Source organism: Balaenoptera musculus, chromosome 16, assembly GCF_009873245.2.
Source record: "Balaenoptera musculus isolate JJ_BM4_2016_0621 chromosome 16, mBalMus1.pri.v3, whole genome shotgun sequence".
Lineage (NCBI taxonomy): Eukaryota > Metazoa > Chordata > Mammalia > Artiodactyla > Balaenopteridae > Balaenoptera > Balaenoptera musculus.
Genome location: NC_045800.1, coordinates 19,064,700 through 19,074,398, shown reverse-complemented (window position 1 = coordinate 19,074,398; position 9,699 = coordinate 19,064,700). Strand labels below are relative to the sequence as shown.

The 9,699-nt window shown below is 45.0% G+C and overlaps 1 pseudogene; it reads left to right on the top strand.

The window, feature by feature from the left end:
• Positions 1–8,913: 8,913 nt before the first annotated feature.
• On the top strand, positions 8,914–9,485 carry LOC118882902 (annotated as a pseudogene).
• Positions 9,486–9,699: the final 214 nt, after the last annotated feature.

Below are 9,699 nucleotides of genomic sequence, written 5' to 3'. Positions count from 1 at the left end.
GTACAACTGTAACTTGTATAATATTGTACGTCAACTATAATTCAATAAAAGAAAAAGAAAGTGCTGGGTAAGCACTTGAGAGTGGGCATATTTTCCACTAATGAAAGCTGGGGAGACATCAAGAGGAGGGGCTTTAGCCAGACCCGGAAGGACAGGAAGGGCAGGTGGAGATGCTGGGAAGCGGAGACCGGTTGGGCAGGCAGGGGGCGTGGGAGAATCGGGGGAGGACAGCAAGTGGGCGCCCTTTGCATCTTCACTGGAGACTGTGGCACCTAGGGAGAGGGAAGCAAGTGGCCCCGAAGGGTCCTGGAGGGCAATGAAGAGAGACAAGGGGCTGTGCTGAGGCCACATGGCTGTGAGTCGTGGAGATGAGTAATGAGGGCATCAGTGTGGAGCCAGCTCAGGGGTTTTCAGGATAAACACACAGAGGTGCTTCACGGAGGCTGACAGAACCTGCCCCTAATGCATCCAGGGGATCCTTAAGTGCTTTAGCATATTCTCTGATGAATAATTTCTCCAACTCTAACCACGTTAGGGACACACGCGGCCACGGCTCGGTGTTCTGTCTGTCAGATGTCGTTGCCATTTAAGTGAGTGATGCAGAATGGGTCGCCCACAGTGCCTGGGTCTGTGGAGGAAGCAGGCAGCCAGGAGAGCTGGCCCCAGAGGTTTTATTTCTTCGGCTCTGTAATCAGATTTGAGGCAGAATGTTTTTCTGTGGCTCCTCCATATAATCTCTCTGTTTTGATTCCATCTCCCCTCCTCTGCCATTCTGCTCCCTGTCGGTCTTGAGGGTTGACATGGTAAATTGCTGTGTCTCTCGTCCTTCCAGACCCACTGCCCAGGCAGGATTAGAGAGGGGAAATGACCCCACAGTGGCCCGTCCTCAATTCTGTGTCCATGGGGAGGGGAGGAGGGAAGAGAAAGCGTGCTTATCAAATTTCCCAAAGGTACAGAGCCAGAAAGCTAAGGTGTCCCTGGCAGCATGGGGTCGAAAGGACCCTAACAGGCTGGAAATCAGAAATGAATGAAATTCTGCTGGGATAAATGCAAAAGATGGCATTTAGTTCCCCAAAGTCAACTATATAAGATCAGGGGAAAATTCCCCGGATTTTATTTTTCATGAAAGACTTAACATGGTCTAATTGTGTGATAGAGCTTCTTAAAACACTGAATGTAATCTTAGGTTAAACACAAAATTTTACAATTAGAAAAGAAACTCGTATTCGTTCCCCCCAAAATTAGAAAATTACAGAGGACAGAGAGAGAGATGGTAGTGGTGCATAATTACCCTTAATTCTATCTATCTCTTACAATGATCTGTTAACCCATTGGGTTATAACCTATTTTTTTCCCCTAGGCAAATACACACACACACACGTGTATATATAAATATATAGTTTTTAAAAGAACATAGTTTAGAAAACTGGCTTAATAGCTCACTATTATAAACAACTTTCACAGTTATATATTTTTCTGCAACACCATTTTCATTTTCTTTTTTTAAAAAAAATTTATTTTAAAGTATAGTTGATTTACAATGTTGTGTTAATTTCTGCTGTACAGCAAAGTGATTCAGTTATACCTATGTATACATTCTTTTTCATATTCTTTTCCATTATGGTTTATCAGAGGATACTGAATATAGTCCCCTATGCTATACAGTAGGACCTTGTTGTTTATCCATCCTATCTATAATAGTTGCAACACCATTTTCAGGTATTGGAAGCATTCTAAGGATTTACCAAAATTTATTTACAAAATTTTATTTTGTACATTTTTCCTCTCAATTTTTCTCTAATACATTGAATGCTGGAATGAACAGCTTGGACATAAATTTTTGTGCACACTCTTGAGTATTTCTTTAATATAAAGAACTAGAAGTGGAAGTTCTAGGATTTAAAGGATTATGAACATGTTAAAGGGTTTTATTTTGTTGTTTTTGATGCACATGACCAAACTGTTCCCTAGCTGTGCCACTAATGTACCTGTGTTTCCCCGCATTCTCCCTAGTACTGGGTATTATGAGTTTAAAATAACTTGCCAGATTGATAAGTGAAATGTGGTATCTTATTTTAATTTGTTTGTTTTGGATTATTAGTGAGGTTAAATATTTTTTCTTTCATATTTGGCATTTTTAATCTCTTTTTACAAATGCCTATTTGTGTCTTTTGCCCATTTTTTTTCTGTCGGTATTATCTTTTGTTTACTGACTTTAAACGTTTTGTTTTTAATGTTAAGGCTATTAGCTCTTTATCTGTCATCCAGGTTGCAAATATTTCTTTTCAGTTTGCTTCTTGCCTTTGAGTTAGTGTATGCATATTTCAAATTTTTATATTGCCAAATCCATAAAATTTTTATTTTTTAATTCATCAAAAATTTTATTCAGTTTTTCCTTTTGTGTCATATCTAGAAAAATCTCTCCTAACCTAAGTTATATGTTCACCTATATATTTTTCCCAATACCTTTTAGGTTTTGTTTTTACACTTAAATCCTCATAATTTAATTACCATGCAGTTTAAACTGATATCCAAATCAAAGGATTTAAGTTATCAGGAGGAAGATTTTGATTCACTATGTGAGTGAAATTTCTAATGATTTAAAAGCGGACAAAAAGAGAAGAGATTGACAACTGCGGAAATAAGCTAATCTCATAGCTTGACCTTCTACTGGGTTTTAAGAATTGCCTGGTATTCTCTAAGTGCTCAATTAACATTTGCTGAAAGAACGATGGTACGAGAGACCTTCGTGTGGTGCCTTTCAACGCTGCTTCTCTGACTTGGTTTGGTTTCCAGCTCACGCCATCTCCACAGATCCTTCCAGAATTGGAGATTGTGCCTCTCAGGGGTGAAGCAGACAAGAGGACGGGATGACACAGAGAGAGCTAATTCCAGGGGGGTCTCCTTCTCAAATTTTAACCTCCACATGTTGAGTAAAGATTTGAGGGTTCATCTCTGTTTGTTGGTCACTAGGATGGGAGTGAAATAAGTAGGCGAGCCAGTCCTTAGTCAAAGGGATTTACAAGCAGATTGGGCAGGTGAAGCAGGTACCCGTGAGGACTGAAGGAAAAGCACGTGTGCCATCAAGGAAGAGGGCTGTAGGAATGAAGGGGGAGGGGGGATGCTGCTACAGGGTCTTGAAAACAGCCAAGATGCATTTTATGAGTTGTGTCCAGAGGTTGCTCCAAGTGGTTCTCTCCTGAATGACTCTTCTAAGAAGCTCTCTGTTCAGAAAACTGAAGAAATCACAAGAGGTAAGAGTTTCTTTTCTACTTTTTCAAATGACTCAGTGACTCAGGGGAGAAGAGAAGAAAATGTACATACTTTTTAAAATGATAAGTGAAACATGAGTACACATAATGTCTATACACACACCTGCATACAAAACCCGTGTGTGTGTACATGTGCATATATACCTGTCTGATGCTTGATTTATTGTTATATTTTTTCTCAATAAAGATACTGTATGTTCTAGATTATACCAGCCCAGGGTAAAAGTAGGGTCTTGATGATAGTGACAAATAAGAATTTCTGTCTCTACCTCATGTGTTCTATGGAGACGCCAGCATCCCTTAAAGGACTCATGAACACGTCTGCTCACCTCCTGGTAACCCAAGGCATCTGCCATCTCTGCCACTCTGGTTTTCCCATCTCAGGGATGCCAAGAGTGGCGGCTCTGCCTCCTGTCTTCTGGCTGCCCCTGCTGAGCCGTCTGTGCCTGGCTGACCAACACCAGGAGGCAGAGGATGATGTCTGCATCCAGGGGCTGCCTTCGGTAGCACCTGAGTCTGCCCAGGGTTCCAGCAGTTTTCATTTTAATGGCTCTGTAAGTTTACCTTCCGTGGCCAAGATTCACGTGAATCTTTGGGGATTGGGCAGGGGGATGATTTGATGGGCGGCTGTATGGGAAGCCCCTTCCCATCCTGACACTGGTTTATTCTGTTTGGAGAGGATGTGGGCAACTCTGCAGCTCTTCTCCTTTCCTGGACTCCTTGTTTCTTCAGGCAAAGTCTTCTTGCCCTGATGTGCCTGAAGTCTAGGGTGAACATAGTTTATCGGACACGCTTACCCACTGAGGACTCACATGATGGATTTCCAAATGGGCTCCAAAGCCAGCAGCTTTGGTTTGTACCATTTATTAGCTGGGTGATCCCAGCCACATGGCTTCACCTCTTTGGGCCTTGTTACTCATCTGTAAAGTGGAGATTATAGTACCTACATCATAATATTGCTATGGAGAGTCTCTGAGTTAATATAAATGAAATGGTTAAAAAAAGTGCTAGGTAGATGGTAAGCACCTAGGTCAAAAAACAACAACTGTTATTTTAACTTCAGGCTCATTCTCCTGTTTTTTAGATTATGCTTGATTGGAAAGTTCTAATCGACATAGACTCCTCATGGACTTCAAAGGGTTGAAAGATGAAAACAGAGGAAAGCCATTCAAATAGTGCTGATCATCACAACTACCCAGGTTTGGGGCTACTTTTGAGGACCAATGGCTTGGCTAGACCAACTTTCCTTCTTGCTTTCCTGTGTCCTTCCTTAAATAGTTTTTGGACAGAACAGACTTGTTTCATGTTCTCACTGAGCTCCAGTTCTTGTAGAGAAGGAATAAAAGGAGAGAAAATAATTGGGAGAATGGGAGAGAAAAGAGATTCATAGGGTGGGCAGTGGTGTTGGGCATACAAGTTTTGGAGTCTGACAAAGACTGTTCTTGTCATCTCTAGTGTGACCTTAATTGCTTAGCTATTTAGAACTCAAGATCTTTACAAGGGGGTTACTGTCTACCTATCTTATGGGGTGGGGGTGAGGATTAAAGGAGAGAACTTATATGGTAGCTACTCAATAAGTATTAATTTCATACCTCCCTCCTGTCCTTACCCTAACAAGATAAAGCCAAGGTCATAAGTTGCCTGCCCATGACATAGACCTTGGAAGAATTCAGAAGCCTTCAAAAGATTATTTTAAAAGAGTTTATCTAGCAACACTCATTCCGTAATGTTTTCCCTTAATAGATTTTTTTTTTTTTTTTGTCTTTTAAAGCAGGGGGCTCGTCTGAAGCAGGTACAGGTGAAATCTGCCAATGGTAGCTGGATCCAAAGATGGCAGTTCCATCACTTGGAAACTGACTTCTTCTGACTGCTGGTGTTGTGAAATGATGTGGGCAATTGACACATTTTGTCACTTTCCATCTGCTCCTCCCTCTCCCCCCACTTCGTTGGTATTTTTGGAAGAATGGTTAAGTACATCAACCTTCAAAAAAAAAAAAGTAATTATTAAATCTTTCTTGTCATCAGGATGTAGTGGGGTTGTGTGTCATGCATAACTCTTGGCAGTGTCTAAATCTGGATTTTAGAAACAAGATGAATTTTTTCCTTGGCCCTTTTTTTTCCTTTTAAAAAAGTTCAGCTTCTGCAGGAGCCTCATGGTTACTTTCCAGAGCTTGTCTTGATTTCATCGGTAACAAAATGACTTTCCCATTTTGAACAGCTCTGCCGAGGTCCACCAAACCACACAGAGCTGGGTGGTGACTACAATGAGCTTTGCCACTTACAAAAAATAGTTTTTTGGTTTATTAACTTTTTATGTCTGGAGCCTAAAATATGGAACTTCAGCAATATGCTCACGTGAGCCTGCTGGCTGGTTGGGCTGCTGGATGAATGAAACGGTGCTTAAGGGGGTTACTATGGAGAAGTAACTACCGCCATTATTGAATAAGCTCACCCTGTGTGAGCAACTGGAGAAGTACTTTAGGTGCCTTATTTCCACTGAGACGCTCCAGAACCACAGCTAGTATTTATCGAGTGTTTACTGTGCATCAAGTTGTGCTCAGTGATTTTATAGCATCTCATTTGATCTTCATATCTTCCTAGGAAGTGTAATTACCTAGTGAGGATGCAAGTGAGAGTGACTTGACTCAGCTCTCTTCAATTTCCAAGCTAGTTTTATTGGATGATGAAACTGGAAAAAAAAAAAAAAAAAAGTCTTTGGGATAAATCTGGATAGCTTTAGGCCTGGCTGTATCCAAGTGCTCAAATGATGTGATCAGACCTCTCTCTCCTCATACTGCTTTGCCTTCCTTCATATCGACTTTGTTCTCAGCAGAGACTCTCTACGAGGTAGATGGCCACCTGTGGCTCTGGCTTGTATCCTCCCAGCGTAGAGACCCAAGTAGACAGAAAGTGCTTCTGCTCAGTGGCTCCAGCAGCCACTCTGAGTGTACTGCATTTGGTTGCATGCTCCAAAGGTAGTCTTCAAACCTGAACCAGGGAGGTAGACTAGATTGAGTGGCCAGAGCTGGGTCATGTGCTTATACCGGGTCCTTTGAGGGGAGGAGTAATGTCCACCCCATCCATAGCATATGGACGTGATACTGGGAAGGGATGGTATTCCCAAAGAAAATTGGGGCCCTTTAATCCAAAGAAGACAAAATATCAGGCATCCACCATGGTTCTATTATTGGGTCCATTTCATAGATGAAGAGACTGAGGGTCAGAGAATTTGTATAATTTAAGATCTCCCCACTGGGAAGTGCCGGAACTGGAATTTGAACACTCAGTCCGTCTTCCTTCCATTATTTGGCCTATTTTGGGCCTGACCAAATATATTACAGTCCCTGACTCAGGAGCACCTCTTGCGTCTTTCCGCGGGCTTGGCTTCCTACAGGTTAGTGGTGAGCAACTAGAGCCAGTTGTCAAACAAGAAGTAATCCAGTTACACAGGTGGAAGATTAGAAAAAAGCTCTGCTGTGTGCTGTGAATCTGATTACTGTACATGATGAATCTGCCCCCAAAGAACCTTGGCAGAGCGGACAGGCACAGAGCGAGTTCCTTGGGAAGCAGGGAAGGTGCATGAACTTGCCACCCTAATATGTCACTAGGGAGCCTTCTGCTGGGCTCTGTTCTCGGGTGCATAGGAAACATGAGGCAGGTGGGCTGATTCTGCTGTCCTCGCGGTTGGGGTTGGCAACTCCCTGCGGTTGAACCAGGACCACTTGCTCCGGACACTGAGCAATCACCAGGAAGGAGATCTGTGGGCTCCCAGACCACCCTTCCACAACCTGCAGTGTTGTATCTGCAAGTGTTGCATGGGAACTTCTGGTTGCACAGGAGAGGATTCAGATGGGATATACACAGCTGTAGCATTAAATTCCAGAGAGCACATGGTGAGAAGTGTATTCCGTCCCCTGTTCTCTATCAGTCCTTCTGATCCGCATCTCCCCAAGACTTTGTCCTTGATGTAGACACATCCCAGCATCAAATCACCACTCTCTCATTTCTTTCTAACACTAGCAGGATGGGCCTCACGCTCAGAGCCTTTGGCAGGCAATAGCATCCAGCTGGAATTCCATGGCATTGCTTTTGTTTTTATTGTATTTATCTTTATGGTTTCTTTCCATTATGGCAGGTGGCACTGGTTTTCTACTTATGATAGGCACATACATTTTGTGCACAAAATACATTTCTTTTAGTAAAAGACGGTGAGTGGGTTGAAAGAAAACGTTCTTAATTAGATGTGACATATGTATCAGTCAGGGTTCAACCAAATAAACAGAGGCAGTAGGAGATATGTATGGAGATTTATTGCAAGGGGCTCACATAGGTGTGGGTCTGGCTAGGTGAGTTTGAAATCCATAGGTGGGTGGTCGAAGAGGGCAGGCTGGGCTGAACCTGCTTCCACAGGGGCATTCCTTCTGCTTCTGGGAAACCTCAGCTCTCAAGGTGTCTGAACTAATTGAATCGATCCATCCAGATCATCTGGGATAATCTCCCTTACTTAAAGTCAACTGATTACGGACTTTAATCATATCTACAGATGCTTTCACCTAGATTAGTGTTTGATTGAGTAACTGGGGCTGTTGCTTTGCCAGGTTAACACACAGGATTTTCCACTAGATAGCAGCACAGGTGACACAGCCTAGTGGGGGTTGTGAAGGAGGTAAGTCAATGATGCGCAGTTAGTACCTGAACTAAGCAGGTGGGGCAAATGGCTAGGATATTTAAGTCCTGATGAGGGAGTGGGGCGTTCAAGCCGGAAGTGAGGCTTTCTGGGCTTGGTGATGGTATTTTAGCCATGTGGGGGTTGGCAGGAGCGGTGGGAGGTGGTGCAGGGAGAGCAGAGCACAGCAGCCTGCCTTTTGGGCCACCTTCTCTTAAGCACATTTTCTATGGAACCAGCTTCTGTTTGCCTCTCTTTTCCTAATTTCGCCTGTTCAGCTTAAGAGAGGTAAGTTTGGTCTTTTTTTTTTTTTTTAACATCTTTATTGGAGTATAATTGCCTTACAATGGCATGTTAGTGTCTGCTGTATAACAAAGCGAATCAGCTATACATATACATATATCCCCATATCTCCTCCCTCTTGCGTCTCTCTCCCACCCTCCCTATCCCACCCCTCTAGGTGGTCACACAGCACTGAGCTGATCTCCCTGTGCTATGCGGCTGCTTCCCACTAGCTATCTGATACTTGGCAGCGTATATATGTCCATGCCACTCTCTCGCGTGGGTTTCTTCTCAGAAACAGTCTGCAGGCCCGGTGTGGGGCTGCTGCGGACCTGAGGGCCACCTGAGAGGCAGCGTCGGCTGGAGAGCTGCGCCGGAGCCTCCGTCTCTCTCCGGGGACCAGGCTGCGTCCCCAGGCCGGGCAGCGCCGAGGGAGCCACCAGACCGCGGCTCCCAAGGGGACTCGCACCGCGACTCCCAGGCACCGAGGGCAGAGTCAGGGGGAACAGCGCTCCGAGGTAGTCGGTCCTCTCTGGGCAGCTGTAGGCGTCCGATGGCCGGCCAGGCGGAGTCCACGTGACGCCGGGGGCCACGGGCAGGAGCGTGGCTGCCGCCAGGCCGCCGTCCCGCTCCTGAGGGTGGGGGGTGAGCATCGTGTGCGCGGGCGGGAGCCGCGCGGCCCCTGGCGGGGAGATGCAGAGCGCCCTGCAGGGAGAGCCAGCCGGAGCTCTTCCCTGGAGCCTCCACCGCCTGCGCCCGCCGGTCCTCGTGCCCACCTACGCGTACAGCCTGCACGGGGAGCTCGAGCGGCGGGTGGTGATGCGCAAGCGCTTCTGCGCCGGCCGGGAGGCCGCGGCCGTGGACTGCGTGGCCGGCTGCGCTCTGTGCTTGGACGTGACCGCCAGGGACATGCAGGAAGAGTGCAAGAAGAAGGGGCTGCCTGGGACTCAGGCCAAGAGCTCCACGGCCTCCTGCCCCGTCAGAGTGTTGGTGCCCAAAGAGAAGATTCCTGACCCTCAAAACCTGAAGCTCTGGCTCAAGGTCAATGGCTAATTCAGGCAGGCGGGTGAAATATCCTTCATGATTTTTTTCCATCCCCCTACATCATCAGCTACGTTTAGAAGATAATGACCTTGGAAGAAGGAGATATTATCTTGACAGGGACGCTAAAGGGAGTGGGACCCGTTAAAGAAAACAATGAGATCCAGGCTGGTATACAGGGGGTCGTCAGTGTGAGATTTAAGGTGGAAAGGCCAGAATATTGAGTCTATACAAAGCACCCTAACTTCTTAACAGAAGTTTCAGGGGAAAAGGGAACAAGACAAAAGCAAGAAAAGGTTATTTAATTAAATGTGATCCTTTAATAAGAAACCAATCTTTAAAAATGACTGGATTGCTATGCCTCAACTCAAGGAAAAACCTGATCTAGAAGACCTGGGCTGGAAATGGAAATGAGGAAGTGTCTTCTAGGAATCAACA